General features: G+C 41.8%; 1 protein-coding gene across 9 annotated transcripts in view; it reads left to right on the plus strand.

The window, feature by feature from the left end:
- Positions 1 to 16,289, plus strand: part of arhgap21a (Rho GTPase activating protein 21a) — a 312,775-nt gene that overhangs the window by 39,687 nt on the left and 256,799 nt on the right. The gene's annotated exons all lie outside the window — the stretch shown is intronic.

Raw genomic sequence — 16,289 nt, forward strand, 5'->3', positions numbered from 1 at the left:
AACTAAGTCGTCTCTTCATTGTCGCGAGGTCAAAAACCTGGAACTTCTTTCCTAATAACAGTATTGGCGTGCTTACATCAGATGGACTGTAGCAGTTCAAGACAGCAGCTCACCACCAGCTTTTAAAAGGCAATTGTGGACAGACAACAAATGCTGGCCTTGCCAGTGATGCCCATATTCCATGAATGAATAAAAAGGTGTTAAGAATAACCTGCTTGCCCATATTATCTGAAATGTTCTTGAGCAAGTAGCGCATTAAGGATCGCAAACTGATTTCATTCATTTTTGAGGCATCCTACACCGTTTTTTGAGTCCCAGTTTGACTGGAGGCTTTTGTGTGTGAATGCAAATCAGTGTATCATGCTTATCTTTATGATGTGCTACCATTTTTATATTTTAAATTGAAAACTCAAAACGGGATGAAGGCTCAATAAATAAATCATATTTTGTTTGATTTGGAGGCTCCAGAGGAGTTGCCAAGCTGTTTGAAACCATTGCCCACATTGGTCAGCAGCATTTCACTGTTGAAGTCTGTCGAGTGATTTGAAGGTTTTGGAAACCACAAAGAAGAATTGTGAGATGTAAGGACCAAAACACGAGATAGGAGCAGAAGTAAGAAATTTGGCCTTTTTTAAGCCCGCTGCACCTTCGATACGATCATGGCCAATTTTAATTTCATTTTTCCGCACAATTCCTATATCTTAATTCCCTTTACGTCAAAAAGTATATTCCCCTTCGTCTTGAATGTATTCAACAACTGAGTGTCAATAACTCTTGAGTAGAGAATTTCAAAGGTGGGCTAACCTTTTGAGTGAAGAAATTTCTCTCCATCTTAGTCCTGACCTGGTAGTTCTAGTCCCCAGCCAGGGAAAACATTCTTCCAGCATCTAGCTTGTTACAAGTTTCATATATTTTGATGAAATCACCTCGTGTTCTTCTAAATGCTAGGGAATATTAGCCTAGCCTATTCAATCTCTCCACATCCTAGGAATCGGTCTAGTGCACTTTGGTTGCGCACACACTCTTAAGACGAGTATATCCTTGGGTAAGGAGACCAAACTGACATGCTTGCTGTAGTTGCATTATTAACTTTGACTCCTGGTCCCCCTGAATACCAACATTTTCCAGTATTATTTAAAAAATTATTCTATATTCTCTTCTATTTTTCCTTCCAAAGTGAATATTCCATTATATTCAACCTCTTTTTCCTTTCCCACTTTGTTAACCTGTCTATATCCATGTTCTTGCTACAGTTGCCATCTAATGTACCAAAAAAGTTGTGTTCAAAATGTTTGAAATAGATTTTGAAATTTCCTAACATACTAGTCACAACATTGTTTTATTCAGTATTACTTGGCTGAACATTTCTAAAATTCAGCAAATGCACCAATGGTATTAAAACAGGAGCTAGAGAACATGAGGGAACACCACAGGGTGCCAAACTACAGACGTGTATGGATCTGATAAAATTGACAGCTGCTTTATTGTGAAACTAGCTATTTAAAGCCAGTGCTGAACATTAATTTGCATAATTTTGCATCAGATCTGCATTTTACTAGAGATACTATGATTAAGTATTAACACTAGTGTTACTCAATTAACAGATGGAAAGCCTTTTTAATATGTATGAAACTCTGCTTCAAGGCATGTGAAATTAGAATTTTGAAAATGCTAGGTTCTAATTCTTTTGGCACAAGACAACAATGAAGTTGGTTCCTACTGATATCAGTCTCATGCAGAATGGCGGCATGATTTGGCCTGTATTTGAATATTTTCTCTTGACTTACTGCTGTGCAATTCTGTAGCCTTTCCAAAATTACCAAAAAATTATTTCAGTGTTTATTCAGAGTACCAGTGAATAAATAATGAGAGTAAACTCTGATTAATGGAAAGTATTTGTAAATGCCTCACTATCTTCTTTTCCTTTACCTGCACACAATTAAAAGGCTTTTCTGTACATTTTCTTAATTTCTGCCGCATAAATTTACGATTTCTGGTGACTAGTAACAATTGGTAACCACCGAAGTGGAATAGCTTGAGGAGCCAAATGTATCATTTTGCTATGATGCCAGACCCTCAATTTATATTCGAAAACCGGATGGGAAACCTCAACAATTTTTCAATTTGTAAACTGAGAGGATTGATTCCACTGACAAATAAGGTTTTTTGTATTAAAATGAATTTTATTATTAACACAGGATTAACCCCATTAACAGCCAAGGAAAAAAGAACAGCTTTTCAATGAACATTTCAAACATTTAAAAATAAATTTTAAAAACGGTCTATGAGCTTACATTCCAACCTACTTCCAAAATTTCAATTAAGCAAAATTCACATCGAGATTAAATGCCACTTATTAGTAAAGTTAATACTTAGTGGCTTACAGATTTATTCACAAAGTCCTTGGAGAAAAGCTTTCAGTAGTCAGTCTGAGAGACGCAGCTCCTTTCCTCTGAACCTAGAGCAGAACTCTAAAAAGTAAGATAAAAATGGGCACCGGGAAGAGCTGATAAATTAAATTACAAACCGACCCAGCCCCTCCCATGAGTGACATCCCACCAGCCTGCCTATCTGTTAACTCCTTAATTGCAGCTTTAGCAGCCATGATCTGGACTTTGACTAACATTACTGCAACTGATGTATAATACAATATATATATATAAACATTTCCTATATTCATCACAATTATAAAATTCTTAAAATTGAATATGCTTTAGTTGCAGATCTTTTCGGTTTCTGAGTCCGGTTAAACAATAGCATTCCCAGTTCAAGTGTTTTTAAATACTGCAACAGCACTTGTGAAGTTTTTTTTAGTGCTATGGCATTTCTTGTTGGAGGAAATGCTGTTGTGAAAGAAAGTTTGCCAATCTTTAATTGGAACCGTCTCCCATTCCTAGCAGAAACCGAAGCCGTTTCCACCCTCTTATAACAGGACTACTCTTTGCTGGCACTCCTGGCTCAGCAATGCTGATGCTTTATCTTGATATCCAGCTATATTGCTGATCAGGTACACTGAAGCTCATGTACTGGAGAATGTGCCTGTGTGCTCTCTTTGTCCCACACTCTTTCCTTCCTTCTCCTTTTAATTATAGGTAGTCAACATAATTTATTTTAGTAGTTCAAGACAATGAGAATTTCACATTTATTTGTAGTGTATTACAATCATTTTATGTTCTGAACTTCAGCCATGTTTTTAAAGAAAACTTTATAATCTAAACCAAGGCAAAAAATATGTTTTTGGATATTGCATTTTGAGCAGGTATGATTTTCTTCATTAATCGTGTTCAACGTGCTGCATGTACTAGAGGGAAAAGGCTAAGATACAGATAAATCCACTAGGTTACATTATATGAAGTCATTATGGGCATTGCTTAAACCAACAGTTGCGTTGCCAAAAACTGCATAGGATGAGTGAGCAAATTTGGCATGCCAAAAACAAATGAACAAAGTTTGGGTTGGCTTTTGCGAGACCTAATTGAGCAAAGATATATTTGGGTTCAATCTTCCAAGATCAGATTTCTCATTCCTTCTAGAATAATAACAGAAGGTGCTGGGAAAACTCAGTAGTCCAGGCAACATTTGTGGAGAGAAACAAAGTTCACATTTCAAGACAATGACCCTTCACCAGAATGAAGAGTCACCAACTTGGGACATTAACTCTTTCTCCCCACAGATGCTGTCTGACCTGCTGAGTATTTCCAGCATTTTTGTTTTTTAAAATCTGTTATGGATTTTCAGCATTTTGCTTTTTTGCTTAAACTTGGACATGTGAAATATTCAAGGCAGTGAGCTCAATTGTAGCTGAAGCATTGAGCATAACAAAACTTCTTTGTTGATCACTTGCTAATGATTATGTTTATCCACCTAAGAAACTCCGTGTTACTAGTCATGGGTTCTGTGGATCCTTGCGTGGCTGATGAGCCCAACCCTAGAGCCACTTCTCCGACCACACACTTGGCAGGTGTTGCTGGGAGGTGAGATTGGCCCTTGGACTCTAGATTCCTTTCTCTGGCTCCATTTCTGGACTTCCTCTTGCTATTGAGTGACTCAAAGAATTGTCCCTTCAACCATGAGGTTCCTCCCAAGTAGTGTTTTACTTCTTGAGATGAGCCTTCAGGATGGCTGTCGCACTTGCTTTGCCATCTCTAATTTGGGAGTCTTCCTTGAGCTGGGCGAAGAAGGTTTACTTTGGCAGTTGGGACTCTGGCATCTGAAGCACATGGCTGGCCCAGCGGAGTTGGTTTCGGATGATCATGGCCTCGATGCTGGTACCCTTGCCTCCTTCAAGGATGCTAATGTTAGTACGTCTGCCCTCCCAGCTGATGTGGAAAATCCGCTCCAGACAGTGTTAATGGTACCTCGCCAGGGCTTTCAGATGGTTTCCGTGCGTAGAGGTTTTTGAACCGTATAAAATGCAACATGTCGCGGATGCTGGAATCTGACACAAAAACGGAGAAAGATGGAAAATCTCAGGTCTCGCAGCATCTGTATGGAGAGAAAAGAATTACATTTTCAAGTCTGCATGACCTTTCAGAACTAAAGCGGGAAAAATGTGTTGGATCATATATCGTAGAAGACAGGGGTGGAACATTGATTAGTGGGAGCTGGGAGAGATTGCAACAATCCTTCCAGGCAGCGGGGGCTGACTACCAACGTACATTAGAAGCCCACCAATTCCCACAGCTACCTCGACTGTAGCTCCTCACGCCCTGCTTCCTGTAAGGACTCCATCTCATCCTCCCAATTTCTCTGTCACATCTATTCTGATGATGCCATCTTCAAAAATGGCACTTCTGACATGTGTGCCTTTTTCCTTAACCAACATTTCTTCCACCTGCTCTTGACAGGGCACTCAACTGAGTTCGACCCATTTCCCGTACCCACTAGTCTTCACCCTTCCCCCTCTCTCCCAGTACCATGATGGGTACCCCTTGTTCTCATTTTCCACCCAACCAACATTTGGATTCAAAGTATCATCCTCCGTCAACTCCTGTATGCTGCCACCAAGAAACACACAACACCGCCTGGGTGACTGCTTTACTGGACATCTTCACTCAGTCTGTAGCATGACCCCAACCTTCCTGCTGCTTGCCATTTCAACTCCACATCTTGCTCTCATGCCCCATATCTATCCTTGGCCTGCTGCAATGTTCCAATAAAACCCAATCCAAAATGAAGGAACAGCACCTTTTCTTCTGATTCTGCGCATTACAGCCCTCTTAACATTTTGTTGTGACCTATCTCCTCCATTGTAACCTTTTTTTAATGTCCCAAACCTTTTTTGTTCCTATGCAAAAATCATCCCTCCCCCACTGGGTTGTCTGTCACTTGTTTTTTCTCCCAGCTCCCGCTAATCACAGTTATAGCTGTTCCACCCCCTCTTGTACAGTATATAACCCAGCACATTTTTCCCTCTCTTTAGTGCTGAAGAAGGAATTGAAACGTTAGCTCTGTTTCCTTCTCTGCAGATGCTGCCAGACCTGCTGAGAGCTATATGGAGGAGCTGTGAAAGATCAAAAAAAAAGCCTCTAGGTGTTGTGGAGCAGCTCGCTGCACTCTCTATACGTTAATTGAAATAAGAATACTTATGTCACTGCTTACACAAAAAAAACCTGCTGCTTCCAAAACTGCTCTGCACATGTGTATTTTTTCTCTATAGTTAACGATATCTGCACACGTTGTCTAACGTTTTGCATTAAAAAAAAGTCAGATTACAAGCCTCTGTTGCTTAAGCAGTATATTTTTAAAGTCCTTTAACGCTTGGCAGCATCCAAACAGAATTCTTCAGGGTCAGTATAAGAGTGAATTTGTGGACATAAACGTTCTTATACTGCAGATCGTTCAATTCTATAATAATCAAATATCTTTTGATTGTGGACATAAGAGCCAGGGTGGCTGAATATGTATAATAAACTAGATAATTTTTGAAGTACAATAGCTCCTGTAGTTGTTGGCTACCTTCTAGTAAATTTATGTTGTATTAGTTGTGTTGCTTCCTTTAAATAAATGACAATGTCTAACTCTGGAGTACTTTTAAGCAGTTTGAAGCTGAAGTAACTGTTGGAATTAGAATGAAAACTCAGGATCTATGAGCCTAAAAGAATCAAACTAGGCCTGAAGAAGTAATTGGTTCTAATATAAATTTTAGGTTGACTTACAAAATCTGACATTCATATAGGAACTTAGGAGCAGGAGTAGGCTATTCGGTCTGTGTAACTCTGCCTTGAATAAATTCAAAGGCCAAGCCTCCACTATCTGTGGAAGAGAATTCCACACCAGTGACTCTTTGGGAGTAAAGGATTTTCCTCATCTCTGTCTTATGAGGGAGACCCCTCATTTTTTAAACTATGTTCCCTAGTTTTATTCTCCCCCATAAGAAGAAACTTCCTCCACACGGTATTCACCCTATCAAGTCCCCTCGGGATTTCATTATTTCAAAAAGATCACTTCTCATTTTCCTAAACTCCAATGAGCATAGACCTAACTTGTTCAACCTTTCTTCAACAGGGAACCTCTTCATCCCAGGAATGAGTTGGATGAACCTTCTCTCACATGCTTACAAAAAGTTTTTTAAATCAGGAGACAAAAATTGCACATAGTACTCTAGATGTGGTCTCACCAAGGCTGTAATAAAACTTCCCTACATGTATATTCAATTCTTCTTGCAGGAAACACCAGCATTCCATTTGCCTTCCTTCTTAATCACTTGCAGTACCTGTATACTATCTGTGATTCATGTACCAGGACACCTAGATCCTCTGTATCACCAAGTTCTATGATCTTTCTCCATTTTTAAATGGTGTGCTGCTTCATATTTACCCATGTTGTACTCCATTGCCCAAATTTCTGCCCACTCATGTAACCTATCTATATCCCTTTGCAGATTCTGTACCTCCTTCTGACAACTATTAAGAGTGCCTTTTATGTAGTGAAATGTTCCACAGGAATGTCATCAGACAAAATATAATATTGGGACATGTGCTCAAAAGGTTTTCTTTTTAAAAGCTTGGCCAAAGAGAGGCTTTAAGGAGTCTTTTAAAAGAGGGCAGAGAGGAGGAGACGTTAAGGGTGGGAATTCCTGAGCTTAGGATCTAAAGATCTTGAAGGCATGGCTGGCGCGTGTGGTTGACAAAGTTGGGAGAGCACACAAATCTCCAAACAACAAATCTACTCGACCCTTCAAACACATCTGCCTTGCATGTGGCAGAGTCTGCGTGTTGGATTTATCAGCCATCTTAGACCCATTGAACAGGAGTGGACCATTGCAAATGATCCTCTGGCTGTGATTAAATTAGTATGGGACTAGGCAAGTGCAGTCCTACCCAGCAGAATAGCATTGGAAAGGTACTGGAGAGAGGGATGGTTTACCTTTGTTACAATTTTTATAAAGGGAGGGGTAATGATGGATTTAAATGATATCAGCTAACATTTGGACCAGTTGGGGAAGTTGGAGGCATTGGCGTAGTAGTATTGTCACTGGACTAGTTAACCAGAGACCCAGACTAATGCTCTGGTGACCCAGGTTCAAATCCTACCACTGCAGATGGTGAAATTTGAATTCATTAAAAATCTGGAATTAAAATCTGGAATTAAAAGTCTAATGATGACCATGAAACCATTGTCGATTGTCGTAAAAACCCATCTGATTCACTAATGTCCTTTTGGGAAGGAAATCTGTCATTCTTACATGGCCTGGCCTACATTTGACTCCAGACCCCCTTGAGGGCAATTAGGGATGGGCAACAAACGCTGGCACAGGGGGCAGCACACGGCGTAGTGGTTAGCACTGGGACTACGGCGCTGAGGATCCCGGCCCTGCGTCTCTGTCCGGGTGGGGTTTGCACATTCTCCCAGTGTCTGCGTGGGTTTCACTCCCACAACCCAAAGATGTGCAGATTAGGTGGATTGGCCACGCTAAATTGCCCCTTGATTGTAAAAAAAAAATTAAATAATTGGTTACTTTAAATTTATAATAAATAAATAAATGCTGGCACAGCCTGCGACACCCTCATCCCATGAACAAATGGAATAAACAAAGTTGCATGAAAATGCCTCTATTGGGAATAAGCTAAAAGGAGCAGGAGGTGCGCTTCCTGGACAAAATGAGCTTCGAGAGGGTATTTGAAGAAATGGGAGAGAAACTAGAGATAGATGAGATTTCAGGGCTAGGGCAGGGGGAAAGTTGGTCTGGTGGGCTAGAGGGAGGGAGGGAAACGAGAGACAGCTGGTCAAATAGTTTAAATTTTAGGGACACAACAGCCCATGAGCTCCTTGCATATTTTGGTGATTATGGTGGAGAAATTGAGGGGGAGGAGTTGAAGACAGTTTGCAAGAAAACAAACCGTGGGTTACCTTTGCATTCCAGGATGGTCCTGGAATAATGAAGAGTTTTAGCAGATGAGGGCGGAAGCCATTGCTGCTTTGTGTGGCCTAATATGTGTTGGAAAAACTCAAAACAAAAACAAAACGTTGCAGATGTTGAACATCTGCAATAAACACACTATTCTGGGATGACACATGTATGGTAGCCATCTGTGGAAAGAGAGAACCTTTTATCAGATTAGTTTGCTCAAGGTAGGTTAGAATATATTCCTTTCGCCCAAAAATGTTTGCTTCTTAATTCATTCATGGGATGTGTGCATCACTGGCTAAGCCAGCATTTATTGTCCATCGCTAGTTGCCCTTGAAAAGGTGATGAGCCGTCACCTTGAACCAAGTGGTGCAGGTGCACTCAGTGTTGTCAGGAAAGTTTGACCCGGTGACTGAAGGAGTGATATAGTTCCAAGTCATGATGGTGTAACTCGCAGGTGTGGTGTTCCCATGTCCCTTTAGACTGAAGAGGTTGTAGGCTGGGAATATGCTTTTGAAGAAGCATTGATGAGTTGCTGTACTCATCTTTTAGATGGTATTCATTGCTGCCACTGTGTACCATTGATGATGGCGTGCTGATCAAGCGGGCTACTGTTGATGGTTTACATTGCACATTTTACATGCTATTAGTTAGATCACCAATCATATTTTAAATATGCTGTTCTGCATTCAATTGTAATGTATTAGCACAAATTTTGCTGTTGTGGAACATCAGTAATTAGACTTTTCTCTGCACCCTTTAGCCTGAATAAAACTGCAATGTAACTTGCTGGAATGGTAATCAGATAACGGCACAGCGGGGAATCTTAGTGAATGATGGGACTAACTGTTTATCTCAACAGCAACGACCTGTTTGTGTGTAGCACCTTTAACATAAGACATCCCCAGGGGCATTATGAAACAATGCAAGACATTAAGCCATGGTTTTTAGGTCAGATGATCAAAATCTTACTTTCCTCCTTTAAGAAACTCCTTAAAATTAAGACGGAGAGGGTAATCCAGAGCTTGGGGCCTCGGCAACTGAAAGTACGGCCACCAAGGAGGCCATTTAGCCTGCACAGACCTTCCGAAAGAGCACCTTACCTAAACCCAATCCCCTGCCTTGTCTCGCAACCCAACAATGGTGGAGTGATTATAATTGAGGATGCTTGAGGCCAGAAATAGGTGAGCGCAGATATCAGAGTCTGAAGCTGGAAGATATAGGGAGGGGTGAGATCATGGAGGGATTTGTAAACCTGGATGAGAATGATAAAATCAAGACATTGTTGAACCAAGAACCAGTATCGATCAATGAGCACGGGTGATGGAAGAATGAGACATGGGCATCAGAGATTTGATTTATTGTCACGTGACTGAGGTACAGTGAAAAGTATTATTCAGCGTATAGTCGAGACAGATCGTTCCATACATGAAAAACATAGGACATACATAAATACAAAACGTAAATATATAGACAGGCACCGGGTGAAGCATACAGAGTGTAGAACTACTCAGTAGAGAAGATGTATGAATAGATTTGGGCGATCTCCCAAGTTTATGTGGGATGGGGAAGGGGAAAGAGACCAACCAGTAGTGTGTTGGGATAGTTGAGTCTATACTGTGTTGGGATAGTTGTTTATGGTTTATATAAATGATTTGGGCATGAATGTTGGAGGGTTGATCGGTAAGTTTGCGGATTATAAGAAAATTGGTGGGGTGGTAAATAGTGAGGCGAATAGCCTTGCATTACAGGCTGATCAGATGGGCTGAGCAGTGGCAAGTGGAATTCAATCCGGGTACGTGTGAGGTGACACACTTGGACAGGATAAACAATGCAAGGGAATACATGATAAAAGGTAGGACCCTGGGAAGCACTGAGGATCAGAGGGACCTTGGTGTGCAAGTACACTGGTCCCTTAAGGTAGCAGGGCAGGTGGATAGTGACTAAGAAGGCATATGGTATACTTGCCTTTATTAGCCAAGGCATAAAGTTTAAGACTGGGAAGTTGTGCTGGAATTGTATAAAATGTTGGTTAGGCCGCAGCTAGAGTGTTGTGTGCCGTTCTGGAACCCACATTATAGGCAGGATGTGAAAGGATGCAGAGGAGATTTCCCAGCCTGTTGCCTGGGCTGGAGAGGTTTAGCTATGAAGAGAAATTGGATAGATTGAGGTTGTTTTCCTTGGAGTAGACGAGACTGACGGAGACATATTTGAGATTTATAAAATTGAAGGGTCGAGATAAGAACCTTTCCCCTTGATGGAGGGTCAATGCCCTGGGGCATAGATTTATGGTAAGGAGCATGAGGTTGAGGTTTTAAGAGTTAAAACATTTTCACCCAGAGGGTGGTGGGAATCTTGAACTCACTGCCTGGAAGGGTGGTGGAGAAGGAGACCCTCATAACATTTAAGAAGTATTTATGTGTGCATTTGCGATGCCAGGCATACAGGGCTATGGGCATAGTGCTGGAAAATGGGATTAGAATACTTCTGTGATTGTTTTTGATCAGTGCAAGCGCGATGGGCCAAAGGACCCTTTCTGTGCTGTAGACCTCAATGACTAATGCTATCTGGCAGGAGAAAGGCAGCTCACACCACCACCACCTGGAAGCTTCCTCTCCCCCTCCCCCCAGTCGCTCACCACCCTGCCTTGAAAATATATTGCTGTTCCTTCACTGTTGCCAAAATTCTGGCACTCTCTCCCGAACAGCACTGTGGGTGTACCTACAGCACATGAATTTCAGTAGTTCGGGAAGGCACCACCACTTTCTCATGGTCAATTAGGGATGGGCAATAAATGCTGGCCTAGCCAGCGACGCCCATGTCCCGTAAATTAGTAAAAAAGGTCACTATGTATATCAAATCACAAGGCAGGTTCAGAGGATAGGCAAGTGTGCACAAATCATTGCAGGAGGCAGGGTAGGACAGGACAGCCATTAATAAAGCATACAGTACCCTGGGGCTTCTAAATGGGGTACGAATGTAAGGATGGTATGGTGAACCATGGCAAATCACTGGTTGAGCCTCAGCTGGAGTAATGTGCCTTAATTCTGGAGTGGACCCAAGAAATATATGAAAATTGGTATTGGGGATGAGGGACTTCAATTACATGGATAGATTGGACAAGTTGGGACACCTTGGAGCAGTGAAGGTTGAGAGGAAATTTGACACTGTATTCAAAATCATGATGGACCGACTGTAGCTGGGGAGAACTGTTCCCATTTACAGGTTAGAACTGGAGGACGCTGATTTAAAGTGAATGGCAAAAGAATCAGAGGCCTCCTGAAGTAGCAAGTAGTTAATCTCGGGAATGCACTGTCTGGGAGTGAATGGAGGCAAATTCAATCGTGACTTTCAAAAGGGAATTGTATAATTATTTGAAGAGAAAATTAGCAGGACTACAGCAAAAAGGCAGGAAAGTGAGACTAGCTGAGTGACTTACAGAAAGCCAGCACGGACACATGGCAGAATGACCACGTCCTTATCTGTAACCATTCTATGATTTATTCTATGACTAAGATATCTTGGAAAGATCCTAAAGTTACCCCTTAGCATTGGTTTCCCAAGTGTAGAGCAGACCACATTGTGGCAAGCAAGTACCATATACTCAATTGAAATAAGTACACACAAATTTCTGTTTCACCTGGAAGGAGTGGTTAGGGGCCTTGGATGGTTAGATGAGAGGAGAAAAGTGGGCAGGTGTTGCATTTCCTGTGCTCGCATGGAAAGGTGCCAAATAGCATATTATTAATCATAGATTTTGTCAGCAGTCAGTGTGAATTATGTCACAAGCTAATTAGAGAGCTAATGACATATTTTGTAACATTCGAGAATAGTTGTGTGAAAGATAAAATAGATTATCTTTCCTAGGGTTAGGATGAACATACACAACTTGCCAACCTCCTTCAACTGCAACCTCTGCCACATAGAAGGACGAGGGCAGTGGATGCATGGGAAGAGAACCAACTTCCAGTTTCCCTTAAAGCCACACACCATCTTAGACTCTGACTTGAAACCATGCCATTCCTTCACTGTTGCGGAGTCAAAATCCTAGAACTTCCTTCTTGCATCACATAGTCTTCAGTGGTTCAAGAAGGTGGCTCATCACCACTGTCTGCAGTTAGGGATGGGCAACAAGTGCTGGCATTGCTAGTGAGGCTCATGTCCCATAAAAGAATAAAAAATGGGAAAATTTCTCAGAAGAAAAAAATGTTGTTGGATTTAAAAATTGAATACACAGTGTTAATTCAGAAGTATGCCATTCAGACTATAACTTCAAAATGCAGTTCAGAGTGCTAAGAATCCTTAGGCTGGGCTATGATGAAACTGGTGTGAGTACAGTTACAATGTGACAAGCTGTAATTGTTAGTCTCCATTATGATTGTTAACATTAAAATGTATGAGGGAAATATAAATATAAAATGTATGATTTTAAAAATTGGAACTGAGTTCTTCAGTAGCCTATTACTGTATTTGACCATGATCTGACTAATTGCGTTCATCTCTATTATGCCAACTCTATTATAACTGCATGATTCTTATTTGTTGCATTGATGCATTGTTTTTAAAAATTTGCTTTTAGCTTAATGTAAAAGCGGAGATGACTTAATACTTACCTGTTTTAATGTTTCTAGCCATTAAATATTCAGACCTATGGGACCCATTTTGGAAGGAAGCATTCCTCCAGTCCTCCATCAGAGAATAGTTAGTTCAGAATATTCTCAGGAGTGTTCCTGTAAGGATACACTAGCTTAGTTATGTTTTATAGTACCTTGTGTAACCAGGAAAAAATAATCCATTGCAAAAAATCTTTTATTCCTATGGCACTTTGAACATTCTGAGGCTCTTCGCAGGAGGGTTATAAAGTGATAATTTTGACCCAAAACCGCATGAGATATTTGGACAGATGACCAAAGGGGGGAGGGGACCAGTGTAGCCACCTGGGTTGGCCATTTCCCGACTTAAAATGGAGAACTGCAAACGTTGAAGGGAAATTCAGCCAACACAGGCAAAGACTAGCAAGTGCAGAAATCATGTATATTGAAATCTGCAAAACAACCAGACAGCACAAAAACCAGCAGCCATCTGCATAGTAATGAGCGATTCCAGGGCACATTGGCAACAGTTAAGGTGAATAAAACCAAGCCAGACTCCTCGGCGCCAGCAGGAGCCAAGACAAAGGAAGGCCAATGGTCATTTAGGGACCGCCCAACGACCAGGGATTCTCCAGTATTGGAGAAGTTAATCCAAGTGATTGGAACGCAGTCCAATCACTTGAAAACAGGTACGGGGTCCGCCCCGAAGGGCGGGAAGCCCCTGGGGACTATAAAGTAAAGGTCCCAAGTTCAAATCGTTTTTCTTTGGCAGGGTCAATCAGCAGCTCGAACCAACCCTTGACAGTGACCTGCCTCGCTGCCACCAACCAAGTAAGTCGCAAGTCAACGCTCGCTACGAGATAGGCGCTCCTAGCTACCAGTCCATATCAGCTTTTGAATCCTGCAGACTCAGGACCTGAACAAAAGGCCATTTGTTCCCCTGACCTGGTGGGCCAGTCCGAAGCTAAGTATAGGCCTTTTAGTGATCGGAATAGCCTAGAAAATAGAGTTTATGCATGAGTAGTGATTTACTGTGTATAATAAATGTGTTTTGATTTGAATCTTACTAATTGGTGTGTTGAGTTATTGATCATTACTTGAACTTGAACCTCGTGGCGGCATAAAGATACCTGGCGACTCCAGAGCAAAGGTTAAACAAACAGAGCAAATTACGATTTAAGAGCCAACCAAAAGCTAGCACTTGTGTTGCTAATTTTTGGTTGACTCTTAAATCGTAATATGCTCTGTTTGTTTAACCTTTGCTCTAGAGTCGCCAGGTATCTTTATGATACCGCCACGAGGTTCAAGTTCAAGTAATGATCAATAACTCAACACACCAATTAGTAAGATTCAAATCAAAACACATTTATTATACACAGTAAATCACTACTCATGCATAAACCCTATTTTCTAGGCTATTCCGATCACTAAAAGGCCTATACTTAGCTTCGGACTGGCCCACCAGGTCAGGGGAACAAATGGCCTTTTGTTCAGGTCCTGAGTCCACAGGATTCGAAAGCTGGTATGGACTGGTAGCTAGGAGCGCCAATCTCGTAGCGAGCGTTGACTTGAGACTTACTTAGTTGACGGCAGCGAGGCAGGTCACTGTCAAGGGTTGGTTCGAGCTGCTGAGTGACCCTGCCAAAGAAGAACGATTTGAACTTGGGGGCTTTACTTTATAGTCCCCAGGGGCTTCCCGCCCTTCGGGGCGGACCCCGTACCTGGTTCCAAGTGATTGGACTGCGTTCCGATCACTTGGATCGATTTCTCCAATACTGGAGTTGTTCCCTGATCGTTGGGCGGTCCCTAAATGTCCGTTGGCCTTCCTTTGTCTTGGCTCCTGCTGGCGCCGAGGAGTCTGGCTTGGCTTTATTCACCTTAACTGTTGCCATTGTGCCCTGGAATCGCCCATTACTATGCAGATGGCTGCTGCATTACTATGCAGATAGCTGCTGGTTTTCGTGCTGTCTGGTTGTTTTGCAGATTTCAATATACATGATTTCTGCACTTGCTAGTCTTTGCCTGTGTTGGCTGAATTTCCCTTCAACCTTTGCGGTTCTCCATTTTAAGTCGGGAAATGGCCAACCCAGGTGGCTACACCAGGCCATTGAGCCATTTGAAAGCCAGGATGAAAATTTTAAAATTGCACTGTTGCTTAACTAGGAACAGATGTAGGTCAGCGAGTGCAGGGATACTGGGAAAGCCAGACTTGGTGCAAGTTAGGACATGGAGAAAATAGTTTGTTGAATGAACTGAGGGTGGAAAGGCTTTCCGGAAGGTAGAAAGTGGAATATCAGCTAGGAGTATGTTACTGTAGTCCAATTCCAAATCAAGAAGGCATGAGGATTTCAGCAGCAGATGAGCTGACGCAAGGTCTTTGTGGTTGGATGGATATGTGGTTGGTAGCTCTTCTCAGGGTCGTATATGACCCCAAGATTGCAAACTGTCTGGTTCATCTTTGGTTCACTAAATCTTACAATGATGAAGAATGATAGATTCATTGGCCAGGAAATGGATTCTGACATGGGGGCTGAAGAATATGGCTTCAGTGTTCCCAATATTTAATGAGAGGAAATTTCTGTTTTTTGATTGAATGACATCCAGTACTCAATCTGGCATATTAAAGATAATAGTGTGATAGAGCTGGATATCATAAGCATGTATTTGGGAAACTGATCCTGTTTTTGGTTGATAAGAAAAGCATTCCAAAGAACCTCTCTATATTTATGTTTAAGTGACAATGGAAGAGAAGTGAGTGGTTGGTGAGTCCTAAGTAGTAAGGTTTATTATTCAATGGAGGAATGGCAGGGCAGCTCCGACTTCTGGAGTGGACTGTTCTATGTAGGAACTCCAGAATGTTTCTTGTGACCTTGATAACTATTTGCACTGCAAGTGTCATCGGCTGCAGCAGTTTGAGCTCCAGGTTTCAGAGCTTGAGCAGCAGCTGACGTAGGTGTGGTAGATTCTCAAAATGAAAGCTTTGTGGATGGCTCATATGTAGATGTGGTCACCACGAAGCTCAACAACATGCAGGAAGAGAAGAAATAGGAAGGTAGTGTGGGAGTCCACTGAGAGCATTTCCTTTCTGAATACTGATGAGAGTGATGGTTCATCTAGGGAGTGTTGCCAGAGCTGAGTCAAGGCACTATGGCGGTCTCAGCTGTACAGGAGGGCATGTAGATTACTGGAAGAGCAATAGGGAAAGGTGATTTGATAGGGTAGCAGGCAGGCATATCTGCGGCCACTGACAGAAATCTAGGATGGTATGTTATCCCCCTGCTGCCTGGGTCATGGATGTCACTGAATAGCTGCAGAACACCATAAGGAGGGGAAGGGGTGGATTGTGA

The sequence above is a fragment of the Scyliorhinus torazame genome, chromosome 6 (assembly GCF_047496885.1).
Source record: "Scyliorhinus torazame isolate Kashiwa2021f chromosome 6, sScyTor2.1, whole genome shotgun sequence".
Classification (NCBI taxonomy): Eukaryota; Metazoa; Chordata; class Chondrichthyes; order Carcharhiniformes; family Scyliorhinidae; genus Scyliorhinus; species Scyliorhinus torazame.